This window comes from Aythya fuligula, chromosome 1 (assembly GCF_009819795.1).
Source record: "Aythya fuligula isolate bAytFul2 chromosome 1, bAytFul2.pri, whole genome shotgun sequence".
Taxonomy (NCBI): domain Eukaryota; kingdom Metazoa; phylum Chordata; class Aves; order Anseriformes; family Anatidae; genus Aythya; species Aythya fuligula.
In genome coordinates this window covers 139,020,983-139,047,993 of record NC_045559.1, presented here as the reverse complement: position 1 = coordinate 139,047,993, position 27,011 = coordinate 139,020,983, and the positions used below count along the sequence as shown (strand labels likewise).

The window sequence follows — 27,011 nt, the reverse complement described above, 5'->3', positions numbered from 1 at the left end:
TGCAGACAAGAACGAGTTGATATTATGGTGCGGGAGGTATTTGTGCTTTCCTGTTGTGGTACGTGTGGTTGGAAGGAATCTGGGCGTAGACTTGTTTTTCTGCTGAATGATGTTGCACAGGGCTGAGAGTGGGAGCTGTGAGTAAGGTTGTGGGGAGATGCTTGAGGGCTTCCTATCTGGAGGCTGAAAAGAAAGGGAAAGCAACATACTTCCTTTTCATGGTTGAGTAGTTTCATTTTGTTGTTGCTTTTTATGCGTTTTGGGACGTTTGTTTGAATTTTTTCAAATAACATTTGGTGAAGATTTGAGGGAGAGACTGCACCTGTGTGTGGATATAGCACGTGCTTATAAGCACCAGAATACAAGCACGGATGATAGCCCGTCTCTTCTTGCGACAGCCCAGCTAAAGCCATCTTCCACGTTGCCTTTCAGGCCCCTGTCCTGCTCTTGCAGGATTTATACGAATACATTTATACAGATTTAGACAAATAAACCCTGCCATATCCAGTCCTGGCTTGATATTCTGGCTTACTGTGCTCTAGATACTCAAAGGCCTTTCCCAGAGAACTCTTCCTCTGTCACGTGGAAATTTGAAGGTGATATTTTGGTACTGATGGTGTGGCATTGCGTGTACTGGACGCTCAGTCCCCTGCACCATTCGGTCTTCTGTGCCAGCAGGGGTGGAAGTGAGGGAAGGGTTGAGACCCAAGAAGAGAAGTGCCACTGGCAGCGACGGCCGGCGGGGAAGCCCTTGATGTGACACGCACGATGAGCAGAGTTTGTAGGGTGAGTAGGAAGGGAGCGGTTTCCTCTCTGGAGAACAACAGGGCTTTTACTGGGTGGCAGTGGATGACGAGAGGGTTTTGCAACACATTGGAAGCTTTTGGAGCTGTGATGCTGCCACTTGTTCCCACTGGCAGGCTGACTGGCCTATTTTTCCTCCGAAAAGGGTTCAGTAACAGCTGTGCTAAAAGCCCTCCTAGCGCAGGCCCGGCCCTGCACGGCAGCAGCAGTCCCTACCTGTTGGAGCTGGGGTTTCTCTTTTCCATCTGCTTGAACCTGAAGTGTGCTGCTGCTGGCAGCAGCTCAGCCCCCAGGCTTTAGCCGAATTTCCATATTCATTGCGCTCGCTGTTGGCTCGCAGATGGAAGCAGAGACAGGCTCTCTGCTAAAGAGTCACAGAAAATCTGCTGCTGTCTGCGCTGCCGCTTTGCTGAGACCACAGCTTTTAATATGGCCAGCGGGGTAAAGCCACCGCAGCTGTTAATTAACTTTATTCCCCGCTTCCACTGCCAGAGAAATGCTTGAAGCAGCATGGGTTTGCTCCTCTTGTTGGAATGCCGATTTCAGGCAAAGCTGAAATGAAAGAGGAAGGGAAGGGGGAGCATCACTGCGGTTTGATAACACAGCTATATATTTATTGTTTTAAGGTGTGATACATCAAAAACAGCTGTCTGTATTTTTCAAGTAAGTTGATTTTAAAATTTGTTAATATAAAGGTATTTTGGCGTTACAAAATATGTATGCAGCACCTGGGACAGCATTGCACAAAGTTCCCATTTAATGCCGGAGCTTTAGCCTCTCGAGAGCAGAGCCTTTGCTGAATCACACCCTGCTGGGTCTCACCTTCTGCTTTTCCCACCCCTCTCCTTCACCCCCAGTTCAAACGGCTGGCTGAATACGTGTGCTTGGGATGCCTCAGCGTGAGATGTTGCAGATGGCCACCAGCCTTAATACAGGCGAAGCTGTGATCACAGTTTTCTAAACAGCGCCGGAGACGCTGAATTATGCCTTCGGTATTGCCAAATCTCTTTAATCAGTCTTGACTGAAAAATGATGGCAGGAATTCCGGATTAGCAATGGTGCTTCAGCGAGCCATTAGCGGTGAGATCTGATTTTATGAGGTACTTCTCACAGACACGCAGGGGCTGGCGTAGGACAGAAGGGGGCTATGGGCTGTGGACAAAGGGTGACTCTCCTGTCTCTGCGTTTGAAACATTTGATACTAAACAAAAATCAAAATTTTCATCCCCTGAGCGTCCTGGGGGACACGGGGAGGTCTTTCTGTTGGTGGTTCCAGCCTGGCAAGAACTGTCCATTGCAGCTCTGATGCTGGCCAGGTTTCCCCTTGTGAGCCCTACGGTGTTGATGAATGTCCCCTCTCCCTTTTTTTTTTAAGCTTTAAGTTTCTGAAAGGTTGTGTTTTGACAGCTCTGAGGAATTAAGGCTTAAACAAATCGTGTATAAAGTTTGAGCAACAGCAGCATATTTTCCTTCACGCTGTGAGTCTTGAACTGGAAGGCCTGTTTTTAATGAAAAAAAGACACCTACCAAGAAAAAAGGCCTCTTTGTTTGGATCACCTTGGTTTCATACAAACACTAAAAAGACCATTTTCTAAGCTCCTGTCCAGAAATATTTCTTAAATGTACAAGCTTAACTGAGCAAAGTGATTAAACTTTTTCCATTATCCAGCCTAAGAGCTCTGTTTGAGGAACATGAAGCACTTGTCTTCTACTTGGATTGAATGCTTCTACTTTTAAAGCAGTCTATTTCTGCTCACCACTTAAATAAGAAACAGGAAAGAGAAATGTGGTGGTGTATTTAATCCTACTTGAAAACATTGGCATCAGAAAAACGCTGCATGTTTTTCTGGACTTGTGCTTAAGTTATAGGAGAAAGGATATAGTAAGTTTTATTTTGTGCCAATTTAAGTGGCAAAGGTGTGTTGCTTATTTTTCTCCTTGAATTTTGTCAGGATACCTGGAATAGTGATCACTTTTATACGTGCAGACGTGCATTTTCTAGGATTTTGTTCAACGTTTCAGTTGTCTGCTCACTAACAGTCCTGTTGTTAGATACAGAATTGTACATTTATATCCCAGAGTTTCACTGTCTGTAACTGTGATACCATGCACCTTCCAGGTCCTTTGGCAAGTGTATGCTCCAGGTTTTGGATCATGATTTAGGTTACAATTTTTTCAGATATTTTTAGAAATTTCTTTAATATTTGTTGTTCAGTGCCTGTGGTTTCAGATTTTCTTTGACTTGAAAGTTAGTGAAGAAACGAAACATTCAAGAAAAACAGCAAGTTTCTGTTTATTAAAAAATATACATTTTAGCAACATATATTTGAGCTTGAGATGTTTTCTTGATGAAGGAAAAGAGAAGCAGTTCAGACCAATTGCAGGCAAATTCATCTGTAAGATGGTCAAATTACTCTTTTTCTTCCAGGTAACAGGTGATTAAATAGAAGAAGGGAATAAGTATATTTTCATGTCCAATTCATAGATGTCAATGTCTGTTGAATGTAATGATGGTGTCTACGTAAAGCAAACTTATTCTGTTCTCTGGCTTTGGGACAGTTCTGTGGGTTTTGTGTGTCTATTGTGGTATGCTGTAAAGCTCTGGACTTCAGATGCTAAATTTGTTCAGATCAACCTTCCTCCCCACCCCCCCGATAATTCTAAACATAATTAAATGTTCTGCATTTCTGTTAGTTTCTTCCTTTCGTCCTCCCTCCCTTTTTAAGTGAAGGAACCAAATCCCACCAAGCGCATTTGGTATTTTTGGATTCCCGCGTCTATTTTTGGCTGCTTGCATGATGGAGGGAAAAATGTGACACGGCTCGCAGCAGGGTGACATGCAAGGCTCCACGCGTCTGTGCCCTGCTGGGAGTTGCAGTCCTTTGTGAACGTCCCAAGGAAAAGTGTAAGCACGAGCATCGCAGTGGTTCTTCACAGCACGGGATGTTTTGCTCAGTTTATTGATACAAATCCCCACCTGCATCAGGATCTGCGACTTTCCTCTCCTTCCCTGCCTCTGGTTTTGTCCCAGGCAATCACTGACTGGGTAATTTATTTCCTGGACAAAATTGCTGCTACCCTTGAAAGTGGCTTTTAATTTCAGTGAAGTAGAAAAACAATCAGTAGCTGTTTCTTCCACTGTGTGGAGGCCTCCAAAAATAACGAGGAAGCCATTCAAAATATTTTTTTTCTTTTGACCCGTTGGCTGCTCTCCTCTTTGAACTGGACCTAATAATGGCAGATTTGCTTCAGAAAAGCTCTGGGCGCGTGCACGTACTGTTCTTTGGTGATGGCCACAGAGAGGGCAAATAAATGAGACAACTGGGATTTTGTGCAGACGTAGCTGTTTGTGTACACATCTCTGGGGGACACACACTGTGAACTTTCACATCCATGTAGGTTACCTACATGCACAAGCTCCTAGATCTGGCTTTATGGCTGTACAGATCACATATTTGGGTAAATAGGGACAACAGGCCAGAAACTGTAGGTAAAAGAAGATAGGCTAATGTATTTTTTTTCCCAATATTTTTCTAAGCAGTTCCTTTTTAAAGAAAAATTTCAAGTTCTGTTTTGTTGCAGGAGCATAAATAGGTCACAGCGAGTGCACAGAGTTAGTGCTGATCACGAAACCTGAGAGAATGAACATGGAGAGTGAAGACCACACAAAACCCAGCCCTGTTTTACTCATGAGATCTGCCAGCTCCCAAGCTTGGTAGTCTTTGTTCTTGGCTCTTGCTGGTGTGGTTACAGACTGCTAATCCTAGGCACTGAATTGGTCACAACCCGGCAATTTTCTTCTCTTTATGGTCTGTTTGTCTCTTCCCCTGACATCAGTGGGTGCTGGATCCAACTTTTATTTCAGTTAAAGTTGTAGAGATGGGAATTAGAAATCTCTAAATGTTTGCAGCAGGAGAAAATGCAAGCAATGCAGGAAGAGGTACTGTTACTTAGAACAGCCTCCTAATTTTGGCTTTGCAGCAATTGTTACAAGTTTGTTGCAAGCTCATCAACTGACTTCCGACCCTGGTTTGTACTGCCTGTGGTTGTCACAGGCAATTAAACCTGAAAGTCTCACAATCAACACTTGCTGTACTTCTAGGTGGAGACGTGTCATCTGGTGTACGGGAAGAGGCCACCTTCTCGCTCTGTTAAGTCACAGTCCCGTAGCCTTGCACCTCGCCCTCTAAAACCAGGCGAAACCTGGTGAAAACACCTTGTGAATGCCTGACCCCACTGCCTGAGTTTGCACCTCTGCAGCTGTAAATGTTGCAACACCGTGTTACTTGCTTATGCACGTTCTGCTGTTTATGTTAAGTACAGTGAGGCATTGTGCTGCAGGATTTATATTTTACTTGAATTCTTCATCTGAGCTATTTTATTGTGTAATAGCTGTTCCTGCAAAGGTAGGACTTCAAAGCAGAGCAGACCAAGGAGAAAGGAAATAATTTGTAACTAATCATGTCAACAGATAGGGAACAAATTATTCGGGATTATAAAAGTATATGCGTTTCTCTCTTATGAGATACAGAAAAGGAAAAAAAAAAAAAGCCTTCTGGTGGGCCACTAAAAATAATTTTTTACCGAGCTGTTCTTTCCTCCTGGAGGGTATGTCCTCAAGAAGTTTGAAATAGAACAAGCAAACATGAGGCAAGATAACAAGCAATATATAGGAAAAAATACTGCTAGAACTTGTAGCTCTTTGGTTTTAGATTAAAAACAAACAAACAAAACCAAACTTATTTAAAATAAGAATGGCATCATATTCTGGTTCATCAATGAAGTCTTGCCAGGTGAGAGTTGGGGTGTCTGCACGTAGCTTCTTTGAGGAATAAAACCCCTGCTTTAGCTTCACTGCCTCCTTTCTACCCACAGACCTTTGGACCCGAGAAATGATTAAATGGAAGAGGAAAATACAAAACTGGTCATTAAGCAAAATTAAGAGTTTTTTAGGTAGCTGTTGGAAAACAGCTGAAACAGGATGTGCTTGTTCGCATCAGAAAGTCTTGTAATAAAGAGGTGAGAAATTGCACAACATCTTGGTGTCCGTGAATTCTTCTTGGCGAAGGGTTGGGGGAAAAACATGCACGAGCCAGCTGAGGCCTAAAGCACTGATGGATTTCAGCTGGGCATAACTATCTGTAGCCAGAGGAACCTGAGGTCTCTGTAGAGTTAAATACTCTTTTCCTTTATGTTTTTAATTCGTGCCACTCAGTTATTTAAAGTACTTTTGCTGTATTAAGCAAAGGCAACAAGGAAATAGTTGCTGAAAAGGATTTCTTAAGTAGTTTACATTTTACAGTAGAGGTTCTCAGGTTTTGTGGTCACTTTTTTGTTTTTGTGGTCACAAAGCCTGTCAAAAGAAACACCAGAAATGTGGATCACAGATGTGTTAGGTTTGTGCCTCGTGTCCCCACAGATTCTCTTGCACTCTTTTTATTCATTGCTAAGTGGAATATTTCAGCCATCTACAAAGTGAAGTACTTCAGAGCTCTGTCTATCTGTTGGTCAGTGCTTCCTGTCTATTTTCTGAAGGGTACAAATTTGCACAAGACTCGAGGCACTTGGGGCTGGCAGTGTGTGTTGGGTTTCTCTTCCTTGTCTGGTGCTGTGCTCAGAGATCCCCAGGCACAAAACTCTCGCCTTGGGAAACTGAACTCTTCCTGCGTCACACCCAGGCCTACATATTGAAAACAACTTCACGTCGTGTGTCGGTGCTTTTCCTGTGCCGAGGTAAGTGGCACTGACATCAGTGAAGTTACCTGTGGAATAAGGAGGTGTCTGAGTGGAGTCAGTGTTTTAGGTGCCTTCCGTTAAAGAAATTACCTGCAGCCATAGGGAAAACCAGTTTGTCCTTAAGCGGGCAGCAGTAATTAAGGTGGCAGCACCCAGCCATCTGACAACACATAGGGAGATGCCTGTGTCTTTTTAGGGGGAAGTCCCACATTGCTGTTGTCCTTCTGAGAGTGAACCATGGTCCTTACGAAGGGAGCCAGCTCTTTTTACAAGGTTATGGAGAAAGAGAAACAAAATTCATTGCTGATACTCCAAATAAAACCACATTGCTAATACTTCTGACCTGCATAGGCTGCCTAACGTAACGTTAAAAGTTAGGATGGTACTTGCACTGATACTTACTGCAGTATCTACTTGTTTCTAGAACAGGAAATTTGTCCTCAGATGCTTACTTAATGTAACCACTTGAGAACCTCAAGGAGGTGCTGATTTGTGTGGAAAACCACGAATTGGGAAAACCTCTCTCTTATTTAAGCAGCTGTCATCTTTAAACCTCTCTAGTCCTAGTGATAGTAGCAGAGGTAAATATCATCTTTTTAATTGGAAAACCTCAGAGTAGTAATTCTGTTTCTTATCTTTGACTCACCTGTCTCCTGAGTTACTTCTCTGTATATGTGACTGTCATATTCATATTCACCATGCAGTTGTCTCCCCCCAGGGATGGTCTGAGAGGCCAGAAGGTATTCTTGCTCCGTGGCTTCAGCAGGTCTAAATCTGTGAACGGCCTAGCTTGTAAGAGATGCGTTTGGGATGATTTTGTCTCTTGAGGTCAGTGAGCAGAGATCTGACCTCTGACCCTGTCACTGATGCTTAACTAGTAATCTTATGCAGGTGTATTCTTGGCTTGTTGCAGCTGTAAAGAAGTTTATTTATCTGTGTATATATATATAAATATATGTGTATATAGTTCACAGCAGTGTGCTTAAGCTAAGTGACCTTGGTTTGCTATTTGCTGTGGTTCAGCTGATGTGTTATAACTCATTAAACTTCAGGACTTTGATCCTTAGCTTTTATCTTTGTAGCCATAAATGCAGTGTCTGGTCATAGCGAGCAGGTCTTCCGAGTCCATGGTTGCCGTTCCTGTCTGTGCTTTTCCTGTGTCTAAGATTGTGTTACGCTATTTTGATTCTAAGAAATATTCCTTGAGCTCCTTCCCCAACCCTGAACGCCAGCCTTCTGGTCCGAAGTACAGTTCTTACAGCATCATATCTGGATTGTATGGGCTATTCTTCATCAGTCCCTTAATCACTTCAATCACAGAATCATTAGGGTTGGAAAGCCCTCCAGGATCACCTGGTCCGACCACCCCCCTACCACCAATGTCACCCACCAAACCATGTCCCCAAGCACCAGGCCCAACCTCTCCTTGCACACCCCCAGGGACGGTGACTCCACCACCTCCCCAGGCAACCCGTCCCAGTGCCTGACTGCTCTTCCTCAGCAGAAATGTCTCCTCATTGCCAACCTGAACCTCCCCAGGAGCAACTTGAGGCCATTCCCTCTGGTCCTGTCACTGGTTCCCTGTGAGAAGAGGCCGACCCCAGATCCCCACCCCTTCCTTTCAGGTAGCTGCAGAGAGCAATGAGGTCTCCCTTGGGCCTCCTCTTCTCCAGCCCAAACACCCCCAGCTCCCTCAGCCTGTAAAGAAAACTCTTCTGCCTTTACTTTAAGAATTACCGCGGCCTGTAGGCCTTGTTTTCAGGCAGGCCGTCAGCTCCGCGCAGTTTTTTGTCAGGTGTCTTTTAATCATCTGAAGGGTGACAAAGCAGATAGGCTTAGCGAAACAGAACAATCTAACAGACCAGCTGCTTGATTTTATTTAGTGTTTTTACCAGCAAGGAGAGTTAAGTGTTCAATTGTGGTGGATTAGGGGGACACTACCCTTAATCAGCCGCGAATGTACAGGTCACCCTTCCTTAGGACCCATGTGTCAGTCTATGCTGTAAAAATAGATTATATTTTGGTTGTTGGTGATTTTTTGTTTTGTTTTGTTTTCAAACTTGCAACATGATAAAAATTTTCCAGAACGCTGACTGCTCTTTGGATGTTTGGCTGTTCAGCTGATGTCTAAAATACGACGTATCGGTTTACCTACTTGAAAGATGTTACTGTCTTTTTCTTCTTTTTTTTTCTTGTTGTTATTAAGGTGGATGGCTCTCAGGCTTCAGAGATAGAAGGAAAAAAAGAAAAGGACTAACAGTCTTTTCCTGATTTTTTTTCTCATTTTTGTGCTTGCAGATGATGATAGGAGCACTGTGGGACTTGCTAACATCGCAGAGATTAGCTTGGAGACATCCTGCTCTGCACCAGCTGCTCTCAGTGCTCTCCCAAATTGAGTACTAAGGATGCTGTGTTCTGCTAGGATTAATTTTAGGCTATTTTGAAAAACTGGGGCTGGCCTGCTTTGGTGCACAAATTGGTGTATGTTGAGTGCTACGTGAGCTGAAAACAATTTTTTCTTCTGACCGATGCTTTATGCTCCACCATGTCGTGTCTATGCTAGGTTTGTCTTGTACATAGCTGCTACTGCCTTTAATTTTTGGAGACCAGGCAGCTCCTGGCTGAGGCTGGAGTACTGTAATACAGATTATGTATCTGTCTCTCTTTCCATCTGCCTTTTCTCACCTTCCTTCACTGCTCTTTGCACTGCGAGAAGACTGAAGAGGAAGAGATTTGAGGAAGAGGTTTCTGAGGAAAAAAGGAGATGAGCAACCCCCAGAAGTTCCAAGATCCAAAAAAGCAGTCCTGTTAGTTCTCTCTTCTTCAAGTATTTGTCATCCATCTCCTCAAGAAGGCCCTGTACTTGGGAGCTCCTTCTGGCAGTGCTCAGTTGACAAGGATGAGAACAGAAATAAATCAGGAAGAGGACTGTGGCTGGAGAGCAGCCACTCGTGCATGGTCCTTCTTGAAATAACCTGTGTCCCACCCAGATTGCTGACTTAAATCTGGCTTCTTCCCTGCACAATTTACTCCTTAGAGTATAAAAAGCAGTGCGTGGACTTCAAGAGGACAATAAAAGGCAACTGCTTCAAGCAGCTGCGATATAAATTTCAGGGTGTTGGTAAGAGTATCGTAGGAGGCTTAAACATCACCGTACTGTTTTGTCCTTTCTCTGCGGATGCGTGGGTTCTGCAGTAGTAGAGGCCAAGCCTGCCCCAATTCCTTTCCAGGCCTACAGCCTGTACAGCAAAGTGTCCCTTCACACCATGTAGCACTTGTTTGGGTGGAAGAATTTTTTGCATGATGAGAAGTAGTCTGTCTGCTGAGCAAGGAAGGCTTGATTTTGGATTGAATGAATCTTTTTAAGGCTTAGTTTCTCACCAGGTTCCTGCCGCTCTGCCTGAAAGTTTTGAGAAGTGAAAGGTTCACATCTGAAAGTGCCAGTGGCCAAGGGGCGATTGGAGCCTTTTCCCAGACTGATGCCTGCAGAGGTCTGCATGGCTCTTCAGTCACCTGCCTCAGTGGAGAAGCCCTGTCACCATGAAGGAGTGCAGTTCAGCAGGCAAAGCCTTAACAGCATTAAAACTTTCTTTTAGCCTAAATTGAAGGGATGGGAAACAGAGCTTAAAAAGATGTTTTTTTCCAGAGACCTGACAAACACTTTTTCTTGCCAAATAACTCTTTTACAATGCTTTCCTGATGATTTCTGCCCAAGTCCCTTTGCCTCCTCTCTCCCTTTACTGTCAGAGAGCTTCCCTAGGCATCTAATTTTTTTGCCTTGCCTTCTGAGCAGCCTGTCAACCAGGCAGCTTACAAACGTGCATCTGTCTCTATACCAACTACTCCTCCTGAATCCGCTCCAGATCTTTCTCCATCCCATTATTAACAGTGTGGTTTGACTTGCCATCTCTCCTCCATTTCCCATTCTCTAAACTAGTTTGCCCTCTGCTTCCCTGGCTCCGTAGCACAGCCACTGCAGTGCCATTAGCTTCTCTCCTTTCGGGGCCATGCTCTGGGAACTGCACACAGGTTAATATATTAACTGGCACTCATTTTGCCTACTCTTTCCTCTGGATGCTAACATCGATCTTCTTTGCCTTGCTGAGAATCTTGATTCACCAGCTCTGACATTTCCTCTCTCTGTCACCTTCTAAAAACATCCATCTCGTACCTCACAGCCAAATCCTTCCCATCTATATTCTATTTTCAGCTCTGCTTTTACTGGGTAGCCTGCCTATTTAACTTCAGCACTTACAAGGCATGCAGAAATGCTGCAGTGGCCTGTGGATTGCTTTGTTCTTCGCTGAGCCTGGTTGGGGCATCTCAGCACGAGCAAACTTCAGCCCCTCTGCAGTTTCGAAGGGAAGAAAGTGCTTTCAGAAGGTGACTTCTGGCACCTAAGTTAGCAAATTAGCTCCTGCTCAGCTGACGTGCTCTGACTCTCCTCCTTTCTGCCTTGTTTCTGAGGAAGTGGAGAATTCAATACGTTTTCTGACTCTCCTGGCCTTTCTTGTTAATGCAGTCTGTTCAAACTCCACGTTGCATATAATGGGTATGCATGGACTGAAGTAATTTTCAACCTATTAAAGATATAAGAAGCATTAGAGTGTTAAAATACTACTTTTGTTTTGATTTATATTCTTAAATATCCCTTTATTCCTGGTTAGAAGGTAGGAGGAATCAATAGGTTTTTCTTTAATGCAACTTCTGCAGTTCCTACTTTTCCTTTTTTTTTTTTTCCTTAATGGGAGATTTTTCAATAAAAAACAACTCTACAAACTAGATATTTGCTCTTTTTAGTACCTACATCACAAGTTTTTAGCCCGTAGTGATAAGGACCATCAGAGTAATAAAGCTGAAAAGGCTTCTCTTCAAAACAAAAACCAACCCAAGAGATCCCGAGTAAGATACCAACAATATGCTACTTTTCTGTGTGGAGAATGTGTTATGTAGGTTAAAAATAATTATTGCCTTCTCACGCTCTTTTAAATAAATAAAAAAAAAAAGCTACAATTGCTATCAAAGGCGGGTCTCTGTGATATTTTTTGAACCTTCAATCAAGGGCTTTGGGGAAGAAGGAGCAGGGGGTAAAGAGTGGGTAGGCAAAATGCGCAACCACAACAAAAAATGCCTTGTGCTGGTTAGCTGCCATCTCAATTACAGACTATAAAAATAAATATTAGGCACGTTTAAGTGACAGCTGGCAATGTCAGGTCCTTTTGAAAGTGTTTGACCAGTATGGGTTTCAGCTTGTTATCCTGGTTCCGTTTTATTTTGTATTTTTATTTTTATTTTTCAAAAGCAGCCTATTTAGGCACAGCGTATAACAGGTACTGCTGGCATCTTCTCCCTTTTTAGACTTACTGTAAAAGGAAAGCACTCTGCGAGGACAGCTTTTACTTGTCTTCCTTTAATTTTAATGTTATTGTGTCAGTTTCCTTTCCCACCTTAACCACAGCTGTTATGCTGTTTTAAGAGCCCTATTTTAAGAGTCCGTCCCTAGTTAGGGGTTTGGATCACGCAATTACGGGATCCTGCTGTGCCTGGGCAGGACTGGAGGAAGCTGAGGCTTAACACCAGCATTCATCCTTACGGGTGATTTCCTCAGTGAGCCAGTGCTGTGCAGTAATTAATGGAGCTGGGGACAGTTCGCTGGTTCTCGGGCAAAATGAGTGGTTCTGAAGCTGGAAATGACTGCTCTTGTGTCAGGGAGACAATTTCTGTCTCCGATCACGTTGAAGACTTGGTGCCGTTCAGGTGCTCTGTCGTCGCTCTCTTTGTTCAGGTCGGTGTCTCCATTCAATCTCGATACAATCAGCAAAGAAGAATGTGCTGTGTTTCATTTCAGAAGCCCTCTGATGAAGAGAAATTTCTCCCAAGAGAAATTAGCAGAGAATTAATGCTATTTGGGGCTATAGTAATCGATTCAATATTTTTTACACTCCCTGTCTTTATGGATCTTGCTGGCTTACGCTTGCATCAGTGATCGTGACTTACAGTCAGCCCTTTTCAGTAGATCTCCTTTATCTCTAAAATTATTTCACGAGTATTTGAAATCCCCAATTTGCAAAAGCAAATGGCTTTTGGAGTGTGTCTTTGTAAGGATGTGACTGCCATTTATTCAATGGTTCTTTAAATGGTTCTGCGTTGGTTTGAACCAGCCTTACAAGGTTTGGATGGTGGATAAGCAGATGTCTTCATGCCAAAACCAAGGATGCTCTCAAAATTACTCAACACTGTCTCGAAAGAAAGCTCATCCAATGTTAATGCACTAAACAGAAATTAAGACTGGGGCACCTCCCACTAGATCAGATTGCCCAAAGCCCCATCCAGCCTGGCCTTGAACACCACCAGGGATGGGGCAGCCTGTGCCAGGGCCTCACCACCCTCACAGTAAAGAATTTCTTCCAAATACTTAATCTAAACCTACCCTCTTCTAGTTTAAAGCCATTACCCCTTGTCCTATCACTACAATCTGTGAATGAACATATGCCTTACACTTGATAGGAAACTGAGTGGATGGAGGCTTTGTAGAATCACGGGATACAGATGTCAAAATATTACTTCTAAGTAGCACAGTTACCATTGTTTTTTTTTTTTCCACGGTCTGATTTTGGGAAAAATCCCAAATGATCTAAAGTCAATTAAGTTCTGAATGTCAAAATTTAGAGTAATCATGAAGTAAACATTTTTTCCATCATAAGTGTTTTTAATAAGCTTTTCCACCTCAAGCTCCTACTGGTCTCGATTCTGATCCGCGATCCAGCGCGTGCGGTACCCTAATCTTCGGATGGTCCCAGTGATACTTGGTGGCATTAATCTGGGGAATAATTTACGGTGCACCACAAATAGAGGCTGGATTCACACGAGGCAATTTTGTGAGCTTCTGGATAGCTCTTTCTGATTGAATTGTTACATAATTTATTTTGAAAGAAGAAATAATGAACTTGGAGAGAGAAAAATGAAAAATATTCAACTTTGGCTTTCCTCCTTATTAGATCTGTTACTTCTCCACATGCATTTGGGGCTCCTCTTAGCTCTTGGCGTAGCGCTGTATCATACTGTACTGACAGCAGGGCTTTGTTTGCGAGGCAAGGGCAAAGGACACCAAGAATAGGACTAACAGGACGAGGTCCCTGACGTGCCTAGGTGGGTACGTTAGTCATGACCTTACTGATGAAGAACGTAACAGCAGATGATTTCCCTGCTAAAAATCGGAGCTGGTTAACTTGCACAGGAGTACAAATGAGTTGAGAAGACAAGACAAAGCACTGAGAAGCTGTTGCAAACACAGAAATCTTGCATCACAGTTCGTTCTTCACGTAAATAAGGCGGAGTGTGTTTTATTGAAAAAATGCTGAGGAATAGCAGGCAAAATTGGCCAGCTTCACATTCACAGTTTTACATTGATTTTTTTTTTTTTTTTAAATTTAGTTTGCGCAGCGCAGCAGATGGCATTGAGAAAACAGCAAGTCTTGACTTCTACTTTCTTTCTCCAGCACGAGCAATTGTTCTTTCGGGGGCATTTTAAGAACATACCGCTCACAGGTCTCAAAGACTGAGACCTACAAGTCCTGCAATGTGAAGACAGCAAGAAGAAATTAACTCAGAAATGTGTAAGGTAAAGTGAATAAGCAAAATGAGTGGATGTAGACAATTCCCACCAGACTACAGTGTTTTGTTTGAGGGTGCAAGGAAATGTAATGTTGAAGTCATATGGTAACATCTAAGTGCCTCAAAACGAGTTTACACCTGGGTTTGGTCACCTCTTTTGTTGGATTCAGCTGAAATCATTGTACCAGTGCTGCAACCGGGGCATGCTGGTTTGAAACAGAGAGGTAGGTGTGCGTTGCAGAGAAAAATAAAGATGGTTTGGAATGGGAAAATTGTGTCAGTGTTGGTGGAACAAACTATAATATTCTCAGAGGCCCGGGGAGACCAGGTGTTTTCTGCAGTGCCTTCTCTGTTATTTTTGATTTTTCTGATTTTCAAGGCAAGTACGTGACGCTTGAGATTACAGATGCTTCCACGCGTGCACTATCTAGTTTTTTAGGAAGAGGCAGAGCTCTGAATTAAGGAGAGTAATATTGGGCAGATGTTAATCGGAAATGGTGCGTCATTTGATTGAGGTTTAATGCGTTATTAGGGGCTTGCTGACCGTCCCTGTCAATGCAAAACATGGGCAGATGTTGGCATTACGGAGAAAAAGAGAACAGAAGTGGATAGACACGAGCAGGCCAGCTGCCAAAAGATCAGCTGACACTCTGCTGACATCAAGTGCAATCTGGGGAGTCCTTATGCCAGCAAGCTTTCCTAGGCAGCAGATGTGTCCCTGTCTGGGTCCCTGCTCTGCAGGAGCCACAGCAGTGTCCGTGAACTCAGCTCTCATCTGGGCAGTGTGACTTTGTTGTCGTGAGAGACGTTTCTCTTGTCTTGTCTCTGATCTTAGTGTCTCAGTCTCTGGTTTCATCCGCTGAGGACAGACCATAAAGAGGAAAGAAAGGGACAGTGAGGTCATCTTGTGCATCGTCACCACGTGCACAGCAGTGCATCCCTCTGAGATCTGTGCGCAGCGTGTTACGGGTGCCTTGGGACTGTGTGGTTTCTCTCCAGCGCAGGATAGGTAGCTTTGGGTTGGTACAGGAGGAATAAAAAACATCTCCCTTGAGATGTTGGTGGATGAGGTATCGATGGTAGAAAGTTCAACCACGGTAGCACCTCCTGTTACTCATCCTCAGAAGCCTTGAGATGAACGTGGTAAGTGCATCCTCTCCTCTCCTCCCACACCAACCAGTAAAGCTCCACTTCCACGCGTGGCTTCCTCTGGAGCTGATGCTATTGCCAGCAGGAGTTTTTATTTTCCCGAGAAGCAAACAGTGCTTCTGCCACGGTGTATCCCAATACCCACCAAGGGTGATCAGCTGGAGGAAACGTCCTTGCTACTGAGGTGCACTGGAGGGGGAGCCTGATGTTCACTTCAGCAAGACGCTGAAATCTGATTTCTGCTTTTGGCTTTGCTGTGGACATGGGAAGCAACCTCAGTCAGGTAAATTAGCTGTGCTTGTATGAAGATGCAAGGTTATTTCCCTTCTCAACCTTTGGCCTATCTCTCTTTTCTAAATATGTGCTCCTTCTGCCGTGGGTCTCTTCTGCTGTGTGCACGCATAGTGACTACCTCCACGTGTGGCTCAGATAAGCAGGGCTGCAAGCCATCATTAGGATGGAGCAGAGTGCACGGCTGATGGAAAGGGGACTGGGAAGAGGAAGGGAGGTGTCTGTGGGTCCTGCCAGTGGTCCTCGATCTGCTTCTGTTACCCCATTGCAGTGGAAGCCAGCTCTGTCCTTGAAGAACATGAATGTGTTGTGTTGTTTTTTTCCCTTGTACAGTACAGCTAAGAAGAAAAAAGGCTCAAGAACAGAGGTAGGGTTAAGTACACTCAATAAGGACAATTTGACTGTAGCCTGAGCTTTCATAAGAAAGCAGGTTAATATGGAATCAAAACCAAAATCCCTGAGACAGGGAAGTGATAAGGAGGAACAGGATTCCCTGCCCTAGCGTGTTTTGGAGTACCGTGTTGAATAGGTGCTGTAGAAGAGCCTTGGCTTGTTCGTTTTCTAAAGGAGAAAAAAGAAAAAAAAATACTATCTCAAGTCCTTGAAAAGTGTGTAATAGTCTTCAGTGCCTTTAACACAAAATCTCCTGCAGTAGCGTTCAGTTTAGCAGCCTGTACTAATATTCACGTTCAAGGTTTCATCCACATCAGTGTCGGTTTTTAGGTTTTCGCCTCTCCTGGGGCAAGAGCCTTTGGGTTTTCCCACTTTCAGACCCAGGATCCAAACCCTTTCTGCAGCAGAAGGTCAAGCCGGGGCAACTGAAATTAGGCAACACAGAACCGCTGCTTACAGCAGCTGGATCACTTCTCATTTTTAGGTGGGACCATTTGCAGAGAAGTATTTGCATGTCACACAGCGTGTGCTCGCTCTTGGTGTGTTTCGTCTCCCTAAGGTCTCTAACAGCTCTTTTCTTCGAGTCGTCTTTGATCCAAATCTAGGCTTTTAGGTGAACTAAAGTACAAATTTGAGTGTAGAGATATAAATGCATGCCATCCTTTCAAAAAACAGACAAAAAACCAACAAAAGCAAAAATGTTTGAAGTACCGCCCTGTTGGCTCCTCTCTACCTGTGCCATAGATGCCACTTGGACTGAGTTCTCGCTGTTTTCATGTTTAAAAGTCTTGGGGTTCTTGGTTGTTTTTATTTATTTATTTATTTATTTTTATTATTTTTATTTTTTATTTTTTTCCTCAGGCATGCTGGGGAGTTCAGCATTCTTCCACATTTGCAACATTTTCAAGGCAATAAAGCCTTGAAAGCTTGGCTGGAGGAAAAACTCACTGCCATTAGTAAACTGAGGAAAAGGGTGGGATTTAGCAGCTCCTGAAGATATTCCAGGGGATAGATATGATGCGGGTGTTTTTAGGGGAAAGACAGCAGTTACTCTTTATCCCTTTGTTTGTGTTATCTCCATGACCATGCTTCAAGGGCTGTTTTGCTCAGCTTGATTCCTTCTCATCTCTTGATCCCTGCCAAGCCAGTGTTCTTGGCTGCCTCGAGATGCAAGGAGAGAGTAAACATTACCATCAATAGCATGCAGTTCGTTCAGCGGCTTTAATAACAACCAGATACGGTGATGAGGGATGTAGTGCACCTGCTTGGATCGGGCGGAGAGGCTTACCTGAAATTTGGTTGTGCTTTGCATAAGAAGTGTTTCTTTAACAAAACCAAACCCCACAAAACCTGTGAGAGCCAGCCACGCTTTGCCATCAGCTTTTCGGCGAGAAATCTCAGTTCAAATCTGCTTCTCTGGGCGATAGCCAGCAGGACATTTGCTAAGTATGAGGAAAGATGTTTCGCTTGTAAATGCTTTGACATAAACCAAGTGCCTTTTCCCAGACTGCCTGGGATGTTTATATGCATGGCTGATAGGCAGGTTTAATGCCTAGTTCCTTGGGCCAGCAGCTTCTTCTGACAGTGCTCCCTCTTCATTCATCCCATCGTTTGTTTCTACGGGGTTGACCTGCTGGCTCAGTAGCAGAGGGCTTCATTTACCTTCCTTGAAGCCTGGGTTTGCTCAACGCTTAGTATAATTTGTCTTTCAGAAATAAAATGCAATCAGCACAGCACTCTGCCTTGACGCTGCCTAGCACTGAGTGCCTAACAGGCTGCGTAACTCCTGCCCTAAGCTGAATGTGGTGGGGAGTCTGGCAGGCGTGGGGAGCAACCACGTGGATCACTGCTGCTGTGACTGGGGCCACTGGTGCCTAGTGAGACAGGCAACTGTGGGAAGGCTGCCGTGATCAGCCTTTCCCCAAAGGCACTGCCCCTGGCTGTAATGCAGCCCTGATCTCTCCTGCAGGCACTTCGCCCTGGTGTCTGCATCCCCCAGCCCTTCGGACAGCTCTCGCTGCATCTCGGGCCAAATTTGCCCCCAGAGGCACTTGGTTATACACTCGTGGTGGGTAAATGGACATTGCCCCAACTTATTTTTTGTTTTAGAATATTTCCTGGGGTAGTTGAGTTCTTCTCCTAGTCTTGCTGGGAGGTGTGGGCTCACAGACACACGCCAGTCGCACACTGCCTGCCACATCACGCGACTGGCCTGGCTCGCAAAGCAGGCTTCACGTTCAGGATGAATATACTTACAGCAAAGACAGAATCGGAGCTGCCAGCCTAGAAAAGAAAGCAAGTCAGATTGCACGAAGGCAGAAACCCAACTCGCTGCCCAAAGAAAAGGCCGCGGCCGTCGGCAGGCGTGCGTACACCCAGGCACACGGGCGGCGCGTGCGTGCGTGCCTGTGCGACACGGAGAGGAAGCCCTGAAACTTAAACTCCTCCTGCAGCTCTGCATCTGCTCTGAGTCACTGCTATGACTCACGCTGACAGCGTTCACGTTTGCTAGCGTGCAGATGGAGCAGCTCTGGCACTGGGAGAGGCAGGTTGCATTATTGATTACCTGCTGCAGCAGACGCTTGCGCCAAGGCTTTTTTTTAGGAGCGCAGACGAAACGCAGCGGGCTCTACTGAGCACAGCCATCGTTACTGCTTGCTTAAAGGTAAGAACGCCTGTTATTCACCAGGGAAGGATAGGAAGGGGAAATCAGAGCTTGGGAAGGTTGAGCTTCTTGCTGCTGCTGCTGCTTGTTCTCGGAGGGAGCTGCGTGACCGCAGAGCTTTGTTTGCGGAGCCGTATGGGGAATCGTGCGGCTGACGGGCAGTGCGTGTCCGAGGAGAGAAAACAGCACGCTCCCATTCATCGTGTTATGTAAGGCATGGCAGCCATGTTAAGGACAGAAGACCTCTTTCGAAGAAACGGTGCTGCCAGACATCAGGGCAGGGAGAGCGGCGGGCGTCTCAGCAGCCCTCTGCCTGCGCTTTGGAGATCGCCGCAGGTCCGCGGCTCTCGCTTCCCACTGAGCGAGCCCACTCCTGAATGGCTCTGGGAATAAAGAGCAGCGGCGTTAGGAAGAGCAAAATGATGATTGTTTACCTTTAAAACCACAGCGCTGTTCTGCCTTCAGCACTCAGGCTGGCAGTGGGCATGCCCTGTGCAGCGCCTGGATGTAAACAGTCTCCTCTCATACCCGAAACGCTGCATCCTGATCCCGGGGTTGTTTTCATCCTCTGCTGCTAAAAACCCGTGTGTATGTCCTGCTCCCACAGCTGGTTGTATGCAGAAAGGGGGACACGTTCTAGTTAGCGTTCACTGCTGCAGAGTGAGGAAAATAGTCTTCTTTTTGTAGTGGTTTGCTGTTGTTTTCTTCCCTCTGGTGCAATAATTTTAACGTAGCCTAGATTTGTGTTGCTAATTATCCTCAGGTAGAACCCGCTGAGTCTTGAGCCTTTGCTGTCCTATCCCCAAGAGATTTTCTAAGTTATGAAACCTTTGGTTTTGGATTGCAATGATGAATTTATCTTAATTTCATTCTTTTCTTTTTTTCCTTGTATTTTTTGCATTTATGTTGGATGTGCAAGACAGTGCCATTTTCAGGTGCATACAACAGTGAGGTCAGCAGCTGCTCTTAACAACAAGGGAGCCTGGTCACTTCTGTGTATTATTTTCAGAATGAGAGAAAGAGGATGTTTTTGAAACCTCATCATTTATTAGCTTGCTCTCAGCTTCTTGAAACTGCCATGCATTTCCTTGTAAAATCTGCACAAAAGTCACTGCTCTCTTCTCCTCTCAAATAAACACGGCAACGTAGCAAGATGATTTAAAATGACAGCATACTTTAGGTTCTTCTTCTGTTTATAATTTACAGCATTCACTGAGGCACAGTGTTTTCATTGCTATGAATTAATTACATTTGGCATGACTTCCTATTTAAAAAAAAAAAGAAAAAGATTGAGCTTCATAACAAAATGGAGAGCAAGGTTTGCTAGCACATCAGTGTCTGTACACATCTCGTGACATCCAATTTAGAAAACTGCCCTGAGTTAAGCTTGTAAAACGGTGTCACTCGTGGACTCCCATCTCCACGAGCAAAATTTTGGTCACTGAATTAAATGATTAATGTGCTGGATATAAAATATCTCTGATGGTGCAGCGTTATGAATGCAAGCAAGTTTATCCAATATTAGGGTTGTTTTTAGGGCTGCTTGCTAATGGCGTACTGGCACGTGGCAGTCTTTCCTCCCCCTCAGAAATCAAACAATCCAAATAAAACACTTTAATGTCCTAATTTTTCAATTGATTTGTATCTATGTTATTATATTCCTGAGATTGTGTCAGAATTGTGTTTGCCTTCACGTCTGCCATTAAGTATGTATACATTTAGACTAGGAACTCTCTACTCTGTCAAACCACAACAAACAATTTATGACAATAAAACGTAAATATCTTCAGTGGAGTTTACAACATTTCCTTATTAATAAGTTGTGGGTGCATTTAAATAATAAACAGTTAACGTTTTTGAAAAAAAAAATGCAAAAACATGCTTAAAATCGAAAAGAGAGGGTGATGGGTAGCCCCTGAGTCAACCCAGGCCTGACCACAGCCTCTCCATCTCCATAAACCATCCGTGGAAGTGATGACCACCAGAGAGGCTCCTTCTGTGCAGGGGGTTTGTAATAAATATAGTATGGCTTGTCAAAAGTCTGCCCTCTGAAAGTTGTTTTTGGTTGCCTTAAGTTGGCTTTGCATTAGGCCATAAAAGCAACGGGGCAGAAGCTGCTGGGGCCATTTCACCTGTCCTCTTAGCAGAACATGAAGCTGAGAGTTTGTGATCGCCTTGACTTTTTTTTTTTTTTTCCTGCAATAAAAGTGTTCAGGCTGTCCTTTTATTTGTTTCCTCCTGGGTCCAATCTGCAGCTTTTTCCTCCAGTTTCCCTTGTGGCTCTGCCCTACCTTTGTTATTCTGAGCCCCTTGGCTGCCTTCCTGGCAAGTGCAAAAAACTTTGAGGAGATCCAGTCTTGTTATTAGAATGAGTTTGGGCAAATCACATATAGTATGGGTGATTTTGGGACTGTGTGATCGTTTTAGCTGATCATCAAAAATGAAGCACTGTTGTTGCCTCAGATGCTGAGTTGATGCAGAGCAGAAAATGGTCCATGCACTGAACAATGATTTATGTCACAAAAAACGATCGCTGTATTTTATAAGGTGATTTGCTATTGATGTTAGACTTCTTGAAAGAGGGCCCTGCAGTATATGAAAAGGAAGCAATGTATCAAGGTTTATTTAACACCTCTTTGTGCCACAGAACAGCAGGGCATTTTTATTTTCAGCTCAAAATTTGAAAAGGAGAGAGGGAAAAAGGTTGTTGGAGTTGGCTTGGTTACAAGTTTGTCATTTCTCTTTTTTTGTGTGTGTTAGAAATAAGCTCCTGGAGTTTATGTTGGAATAAAAATCCTTGCACGTGAGTGGTATGAATAGCACTGTTTGCAGTACTGAACTATTTGTTGTTGTTGTTGTTGTTGAACTCACTTTTTGTATTTGAGTAATTTTTAGAAATGACAACTTTTCTGTGAGTTGTTTTGGTGATCTTTCATTTATATGTCTGTATACATCTACAGGGCATCTGCTTTGTCCCTATAGATTTTCCTAGTTTCTGAATAAGTGGTCTTGTGTGGATTAGATTTATTCCCTGGTTTTAAAGGGGAGGGAGAAAGAACTGTTATATCTTTGCACATACTGTGAAGCTTTTCACTGAATCCTGGGGCAGGTTAAGCAGGGGGACACCAGGAGAGGTGGTGGAGTCATCCCTAGAAGGCCCCTATTGTAGAGGGCCTTCTGCTTCATCACATTGTGAGGTTTTGTATCATTTATGATTTTTGCCTGTTGAAACGTTTATGTATTCTTGAGTGTGTGCAAATTTAAGTAAAGGGCAAAGGGTGCTGCCTGTACCTTGACTATATGAATGATGATCCTTTTGTTTGCCTTCAGGGGCCAACTTTCCACCTGACTAGTTCTTCATGACTGTAGTCTCTTTGCCCCCTGCTCTGGAATCGGAGATAGTTTGGGGATGAGTATAGTTCATTTTGCCCTGGTTAAATGACATTGTGGCCTGGATTATGATGATGTGTTATTTCTGTACTGAGTTCTCCTTGTATTTTATAGGGATGTAGAAATCTGGGATTAATTCTGCTTTCAGTTTGGTGTTTCATCTGTTAAAGCAGCAGAGTACCTCCGAGTTTGCTGTGTGGGCTTGAATAAAGAATAGTGAATTGGTAAATAGGATGTCTCGCATGACTGTAAAGTGACCTCTTGTGCCCAGGTAATGCAAAATTAAAAAGGAGTGGGTTCATGATCCTTAATTCAGGTTTATTTTTTAGATAAATGCTTGGTAGTGCCAGATGGCAGAGCTGCTGTGGGCAAAGGTGAATGACGGAGCATGTTGTTCCTGCCTCTGTTTCTGCAGGCTATTTTCAAACCAGTAAATGTGATTTTTAAAGTGCAAAACAAAACAAAAGATGCTGCAGTATTCTGGACAGCACTAAACAGCCACTAATTTCAGCAAGTTTCCTGTGTGTTGTGGGTAAGATTTTAAGCCCTGGATCTGTGAAAACAAGCTGCTGTAAAAGATTTCTTCTGTCTCGCTTCAGAAATAGACACTAGCGGTGTGACTGTAAAGCCAAAGATATATTTTACCCTGTCATCAATGTGATTTCTGTTGGGCAGGTGGGTGGGCCTCTCCTGGGGTCTTATGGAGCAACATGGCAAAACGTTGGTTGTTTTAATGCATAGAAGGACATGAAATAATCACATAATGGTGGCAGTTTCTTCTACTGTTTCAGGAAAGTCTGCAAGAAGAGAAATTTCAAGCTCTGTGTGCTACGATAGTGGGTTTGGATGATGAGGATCACATCCTGACTGTTGTTAGCAGTAAATGTAGTAGTGTGGCTATGAATGCGTGACATAAAAATGCACGCAGCTGAGCTGGCTAGCAGGAGGTCTTTCTGTTTTAAATTCTCTCTGACGTGATCGCCTGGGAAAAAGTTTGTTAAATTATTCTCTTCCTGAGATAAGTGGATGACTTTCAGTGGCATTTTGATAAACAGGAGGTAGTGAGTAATAGGAGGAATGTGGCCTTCGTGGTTTTGCCTACAGAAGATTTCTATTGTCCCATACCTTTGGAGGCTCATTGGTGAGAACATGAAATCCACATCACCGACACTTCCACAGAACAGCGATTTTACACTGAAAAGTTGTGTGGAAAAGCGACTGCTGTTTCGCCAGTATGTATGCAGGGAGGCAGGCTTGCAAACTGGACTACCAGAGATGGGCTTTGGAAAGACAAGTTGGGAACGGGAGGAGATTTGTCTTGGCGGCTCTTCTGTGAAGCCCTCCCAGTTCAGCTGGGGAACAGAAGGAGGCCGGTTAAAATTGCATCCTTTATGGTTGCCACCTTTTATCAGGGGCTTTTGTAACTGAATGCACGTGAATATTACTGAGTATTACTGTCCTTTCAGCTCATATGGTCTGAGAGACACTCAGGGCCTTGGCTGCCTGAGGGCTCCTTCTCAGTGGAATTGCAAATGGCGCCCAGCAGAGCTCCTGTGGCGGGGGGCGGGCAGGAGGGCCCTGCAGCCGCTCGGGGCTTACAGGATCCTCCTGAAAACACCAAATCATTTCAGGGCACAGGGGTAGTGGGAAGGGCTGAGAGAGGCACAGGGAGCAGTAGAAAGGGGCCTTGCTTGGGCACCTGGAAGGATAGACTTCCATTTCCACAGGGAGCACTTGGCTTCAGCACCAGCCTGGCTGAGTTTCTGGCTACCTTGTGAGGGCTTTGCCTTTTCTTCGGGGATGGAAGGATTTCCTAATAGCTCAGGAAGAACAGAACATTCTTCTCTGTGCTTGTTAGGAGGATTTATGGTTCGGTTACGAGAACATCCTCCGTCTTTAATCAATGGCAAATCCAAGAATGTCAGAAGGAGCCACTGGTCAAGTTGTACTGAGGGCTAGAAACAGTTTGGCACATGCAATAATTGTCTCTTTAAACACTGGAGGTGTCTAAATACCAATTGCATGTAAAATTTAGCAAAAAGAAGAAGGGAAGGCAGCACAGTCACTTATCATTCTGAAGATCTGTTTAGCCAGTGTTATATTCAGGATCAGCAGCAGACAGGTACCCACTAGTCACTTGACTCAGTTTGCCTGAGGTGTTTGTGCCCCTTTCTGCCATGAGTGAGGCACCCAGCATAGGTGGGAAGAGTTTTTCCTTCCTAGCACCTGGCTGACATGGCACCGGCAACATTTGTGTGCCTCTAAAAGGCTTCCAAGAAAAAGAAGGCAGGTGGCAAACAGGCATTTGGGAGGGCTGTGGTAGCTGATGGGGAGCACAATATTTTGCAACATTTATTTTTTGAAAGTTTAACACCTCTTTCCCAACTTTTCTACATCTTGTACTTTTTTCCCCACCATTCCTCTTTGGTTCATATTTCTGGGACCCGAGAGAACAGTGTCTTTACAGTAAATGTGACTGTAATGCAGCCTAAAATTCCCCATATCACACTGCACATTCTGTGGCAGGAGTGCCCAATGTCCCAGTCCGCACCAGCCCTCATGTTGCATTTGGGGGTACATAAAATCTGTGTGTATGACGAGATCAGTGTGATGGATTACTCTAGAGAGAAGACTGCTCTTAATGTCATCTTCCTAGGGATTTTCATAAAACTGAACTAACTCCCTTGGAAAATTATCATTTGCTTACATTGCAGGAAGATAATTTCCATCCATTACTACTTGAATGTTTGGCTTTACAGTGGAATGTTACTTAGCCTGAAAGCATAGCCTCCGGTGGTAAGAAAGACAGGCACATGGACATTGAGTAGCTAAGAAAAAATGTGTCTTGTTTGTTTATTTGTGTCTTATTTACAGCTTTTCTGTAGGCCCCCTTTAGGTACTGTCAGGCTGCTTTAGGGTCTCCCCACAGGCTTCTCTTCTCCAGGCTGAACAACCCCAAGTCCCTCAGCCTTCTTTGTAGGAGAGGTGCTCCATCCCCTTCATCATTTTGTGGCCCTCCTCTGGACTCATTCTAATACATCCATGTCCTTCTTCTGCTGGGGCCCCAGAGCTGAATGCAGCACTCCAGGTGGGGTCTCATGAGAACAGAGAGGAAAATATTAAAAAAACGAAAGAAGGGAGAGAGACTTTTAGGTACTGGACTCAATTCATTTTATTGTGCACAACATCACAAACCTGTTAAAAGTTCATTCAGTGTTATCCTGGGTGTTCTTCATGTACCTCATCTCTTCTGCACAGTCACATAGCGAACAGTCGGGCTGGTCACACTTGTAATAGCAAACTAAGGCCCCTCCTTAATATTTAAAATGGAATGTGAAATACAGGATGCACTCATGTAAACCAGTTTGACCTCGAGACTGTGTTTTGTAATCTTGCTTTCCTCACATCCTGTGTTGTAGGACAGCGCTCGCTAGCTAGACTGACTGGTGGAGGTGGCGGCTGTGTGACGACTTTGAGGAACAGGCCCGATGTCGGGGCATGCTGCAGGAGGTGCTGGCTCCATGTTTGTTTGAGCTGGGACGGTATTGGCATGTACTGTGATTTTCTTTCCATGAAAATCTAGTGCACAGTAAGTAAATGGTGACTGTGTTTCTGCCCAGCAAGGAGCTGCGACTCATTCAGGAGCACAGCCAAGCATTAGGATGCTAAAGAAAGCACTGCTGCAAGCAGGAATATAGATACAGCCATAGATGTGTGTTTTATTTCTTTCCAAGCTAGAGCTGAAAATAGCTGAAATTTTAGTGTTCTGAAAGCACAAGCTGCATGCATAATGCAAGCAAAAGTGATACAATTCTGGGGAATCAGATCGAGACAGTTTCCTCTCTTTCTGTAAGGCCTCTTGATATAAATGTGATTGCATCTTGTAGAAGTCACTACTTCAGAAAGAGTTCCCATACTGATCACAATAATCATTTTGTCAAAACGGAGAGAGCTTTTGTTCTTTAAAATCTTGAAGACTAGTATTTTGAAATGTGGAATGTGAGCTAAGACTTGAGGAAGTAATATACGGTTAGTTTGTAAAATAATTTAAAGAATTGTGCATTTTATTTGCCACAAGGCAAAGGACAAGGACAGACAGCACAGCGGGATGGATGCACGGTGTCTTCTACCTTCTGTCTAGCTGAGGTTTGTAGCAGGGGTAGTGACTGTCTTGACCTAGAAAAAGAACATATTGCCTGAGTTTGCAGGCTGATTATTGGAAACTTGAGCCTTTAAAATGTGTTCACAGGAAATGTCTTCTGTGCTACACTGAGTCTGACAACTTGCTTTGAATGAGCATTTGTTTGCAGCTCTCCTGTCATGTGGTTCATCTGCAGCTGCTTGGCTGCTGCAGGGGTTCCTGCTCTTCACGTTTGCTATCATAAAAAGCTAATGTAGTTGTTCCTCAGATTGATACTGTCAAAAGGATTTGGTTTAAATTGTTCCTGTTGTAAAGTGTTTTACTTTTTTTCCTGTCCAAGTATTCTAGGTCCAAGGTCCTAAAAAAAAAAAAAAAAAAAGAGTTTGGGTGGTACCAACATGTGATTATGCTGACAGATACGAGGTGCAGAAAAATGAGGACAAGCAGCGGGAGGCAGTAACTTAGATTGGCTCAGCTCCCATGGAAATAAAATGTCTGTTGGACTGAGTCAGAATAAAAGCTAGCCTCTGTCAGAGTAGCTTTGTTTTTCTCTGCTTAACTAATGGACAAAATCACTCCTCCTATCATGGGTTGCAGGTACCCTTCAGAGATGTTGACAGCACATTTAATTAGAAAGGAAAAGGGTGAGTCATTCATTCCTCTCTGGAATGATTTAGCAGTTCTCTAGTGAGCGAGAAAGAAGGAAGGAGCATGGGGAGGGAGAGAAAGTGAAGAATTTCCAGTAGATGCGTGTGCTCCCAGTCATTTCTGCATTTGTTTTGTATCAAACTTTCAGGAGGTTTCTCTGCAGGGAATGGTATCACATGC

At 44.1% G+C, this 27,011-nt stretch overlaps 1 protein-coding gene across 12 annotated transcripts in view; it reads left to right on the top strand.

Annotated features, from left to right (window-relative positions):
* The window catches only part of INPP4A (inositol polyphosphate-4-phosphatase type I A), a 110,627-nt gene that overhangs the window by 7,836 nt on the left and 75,780 nt on the right, over positions 1–27,011 (top strand). For 4 of the 12 annotated variants that reach the window (XM_032183085.1, XM_032183124.1, XM_032183116.1 and 1 more), the window contains exon 1: positions 18,412–18,652. The exons of 1 other annotated variant lie outside the window; for it this stretch is intronic. The gene's annotated coding sequence lies outside the window, so the exon portion shown is untranslated. Of the gene's footprint in view, positions 1–18,408; positions 18,653–27,011 lie in introns of those variants that run through there. 7 more of the 12 variants (XM_032183058.1, XM_032183099.1, XM_032183091.1 and 4 more) reach the window with 7 other exon arrangements.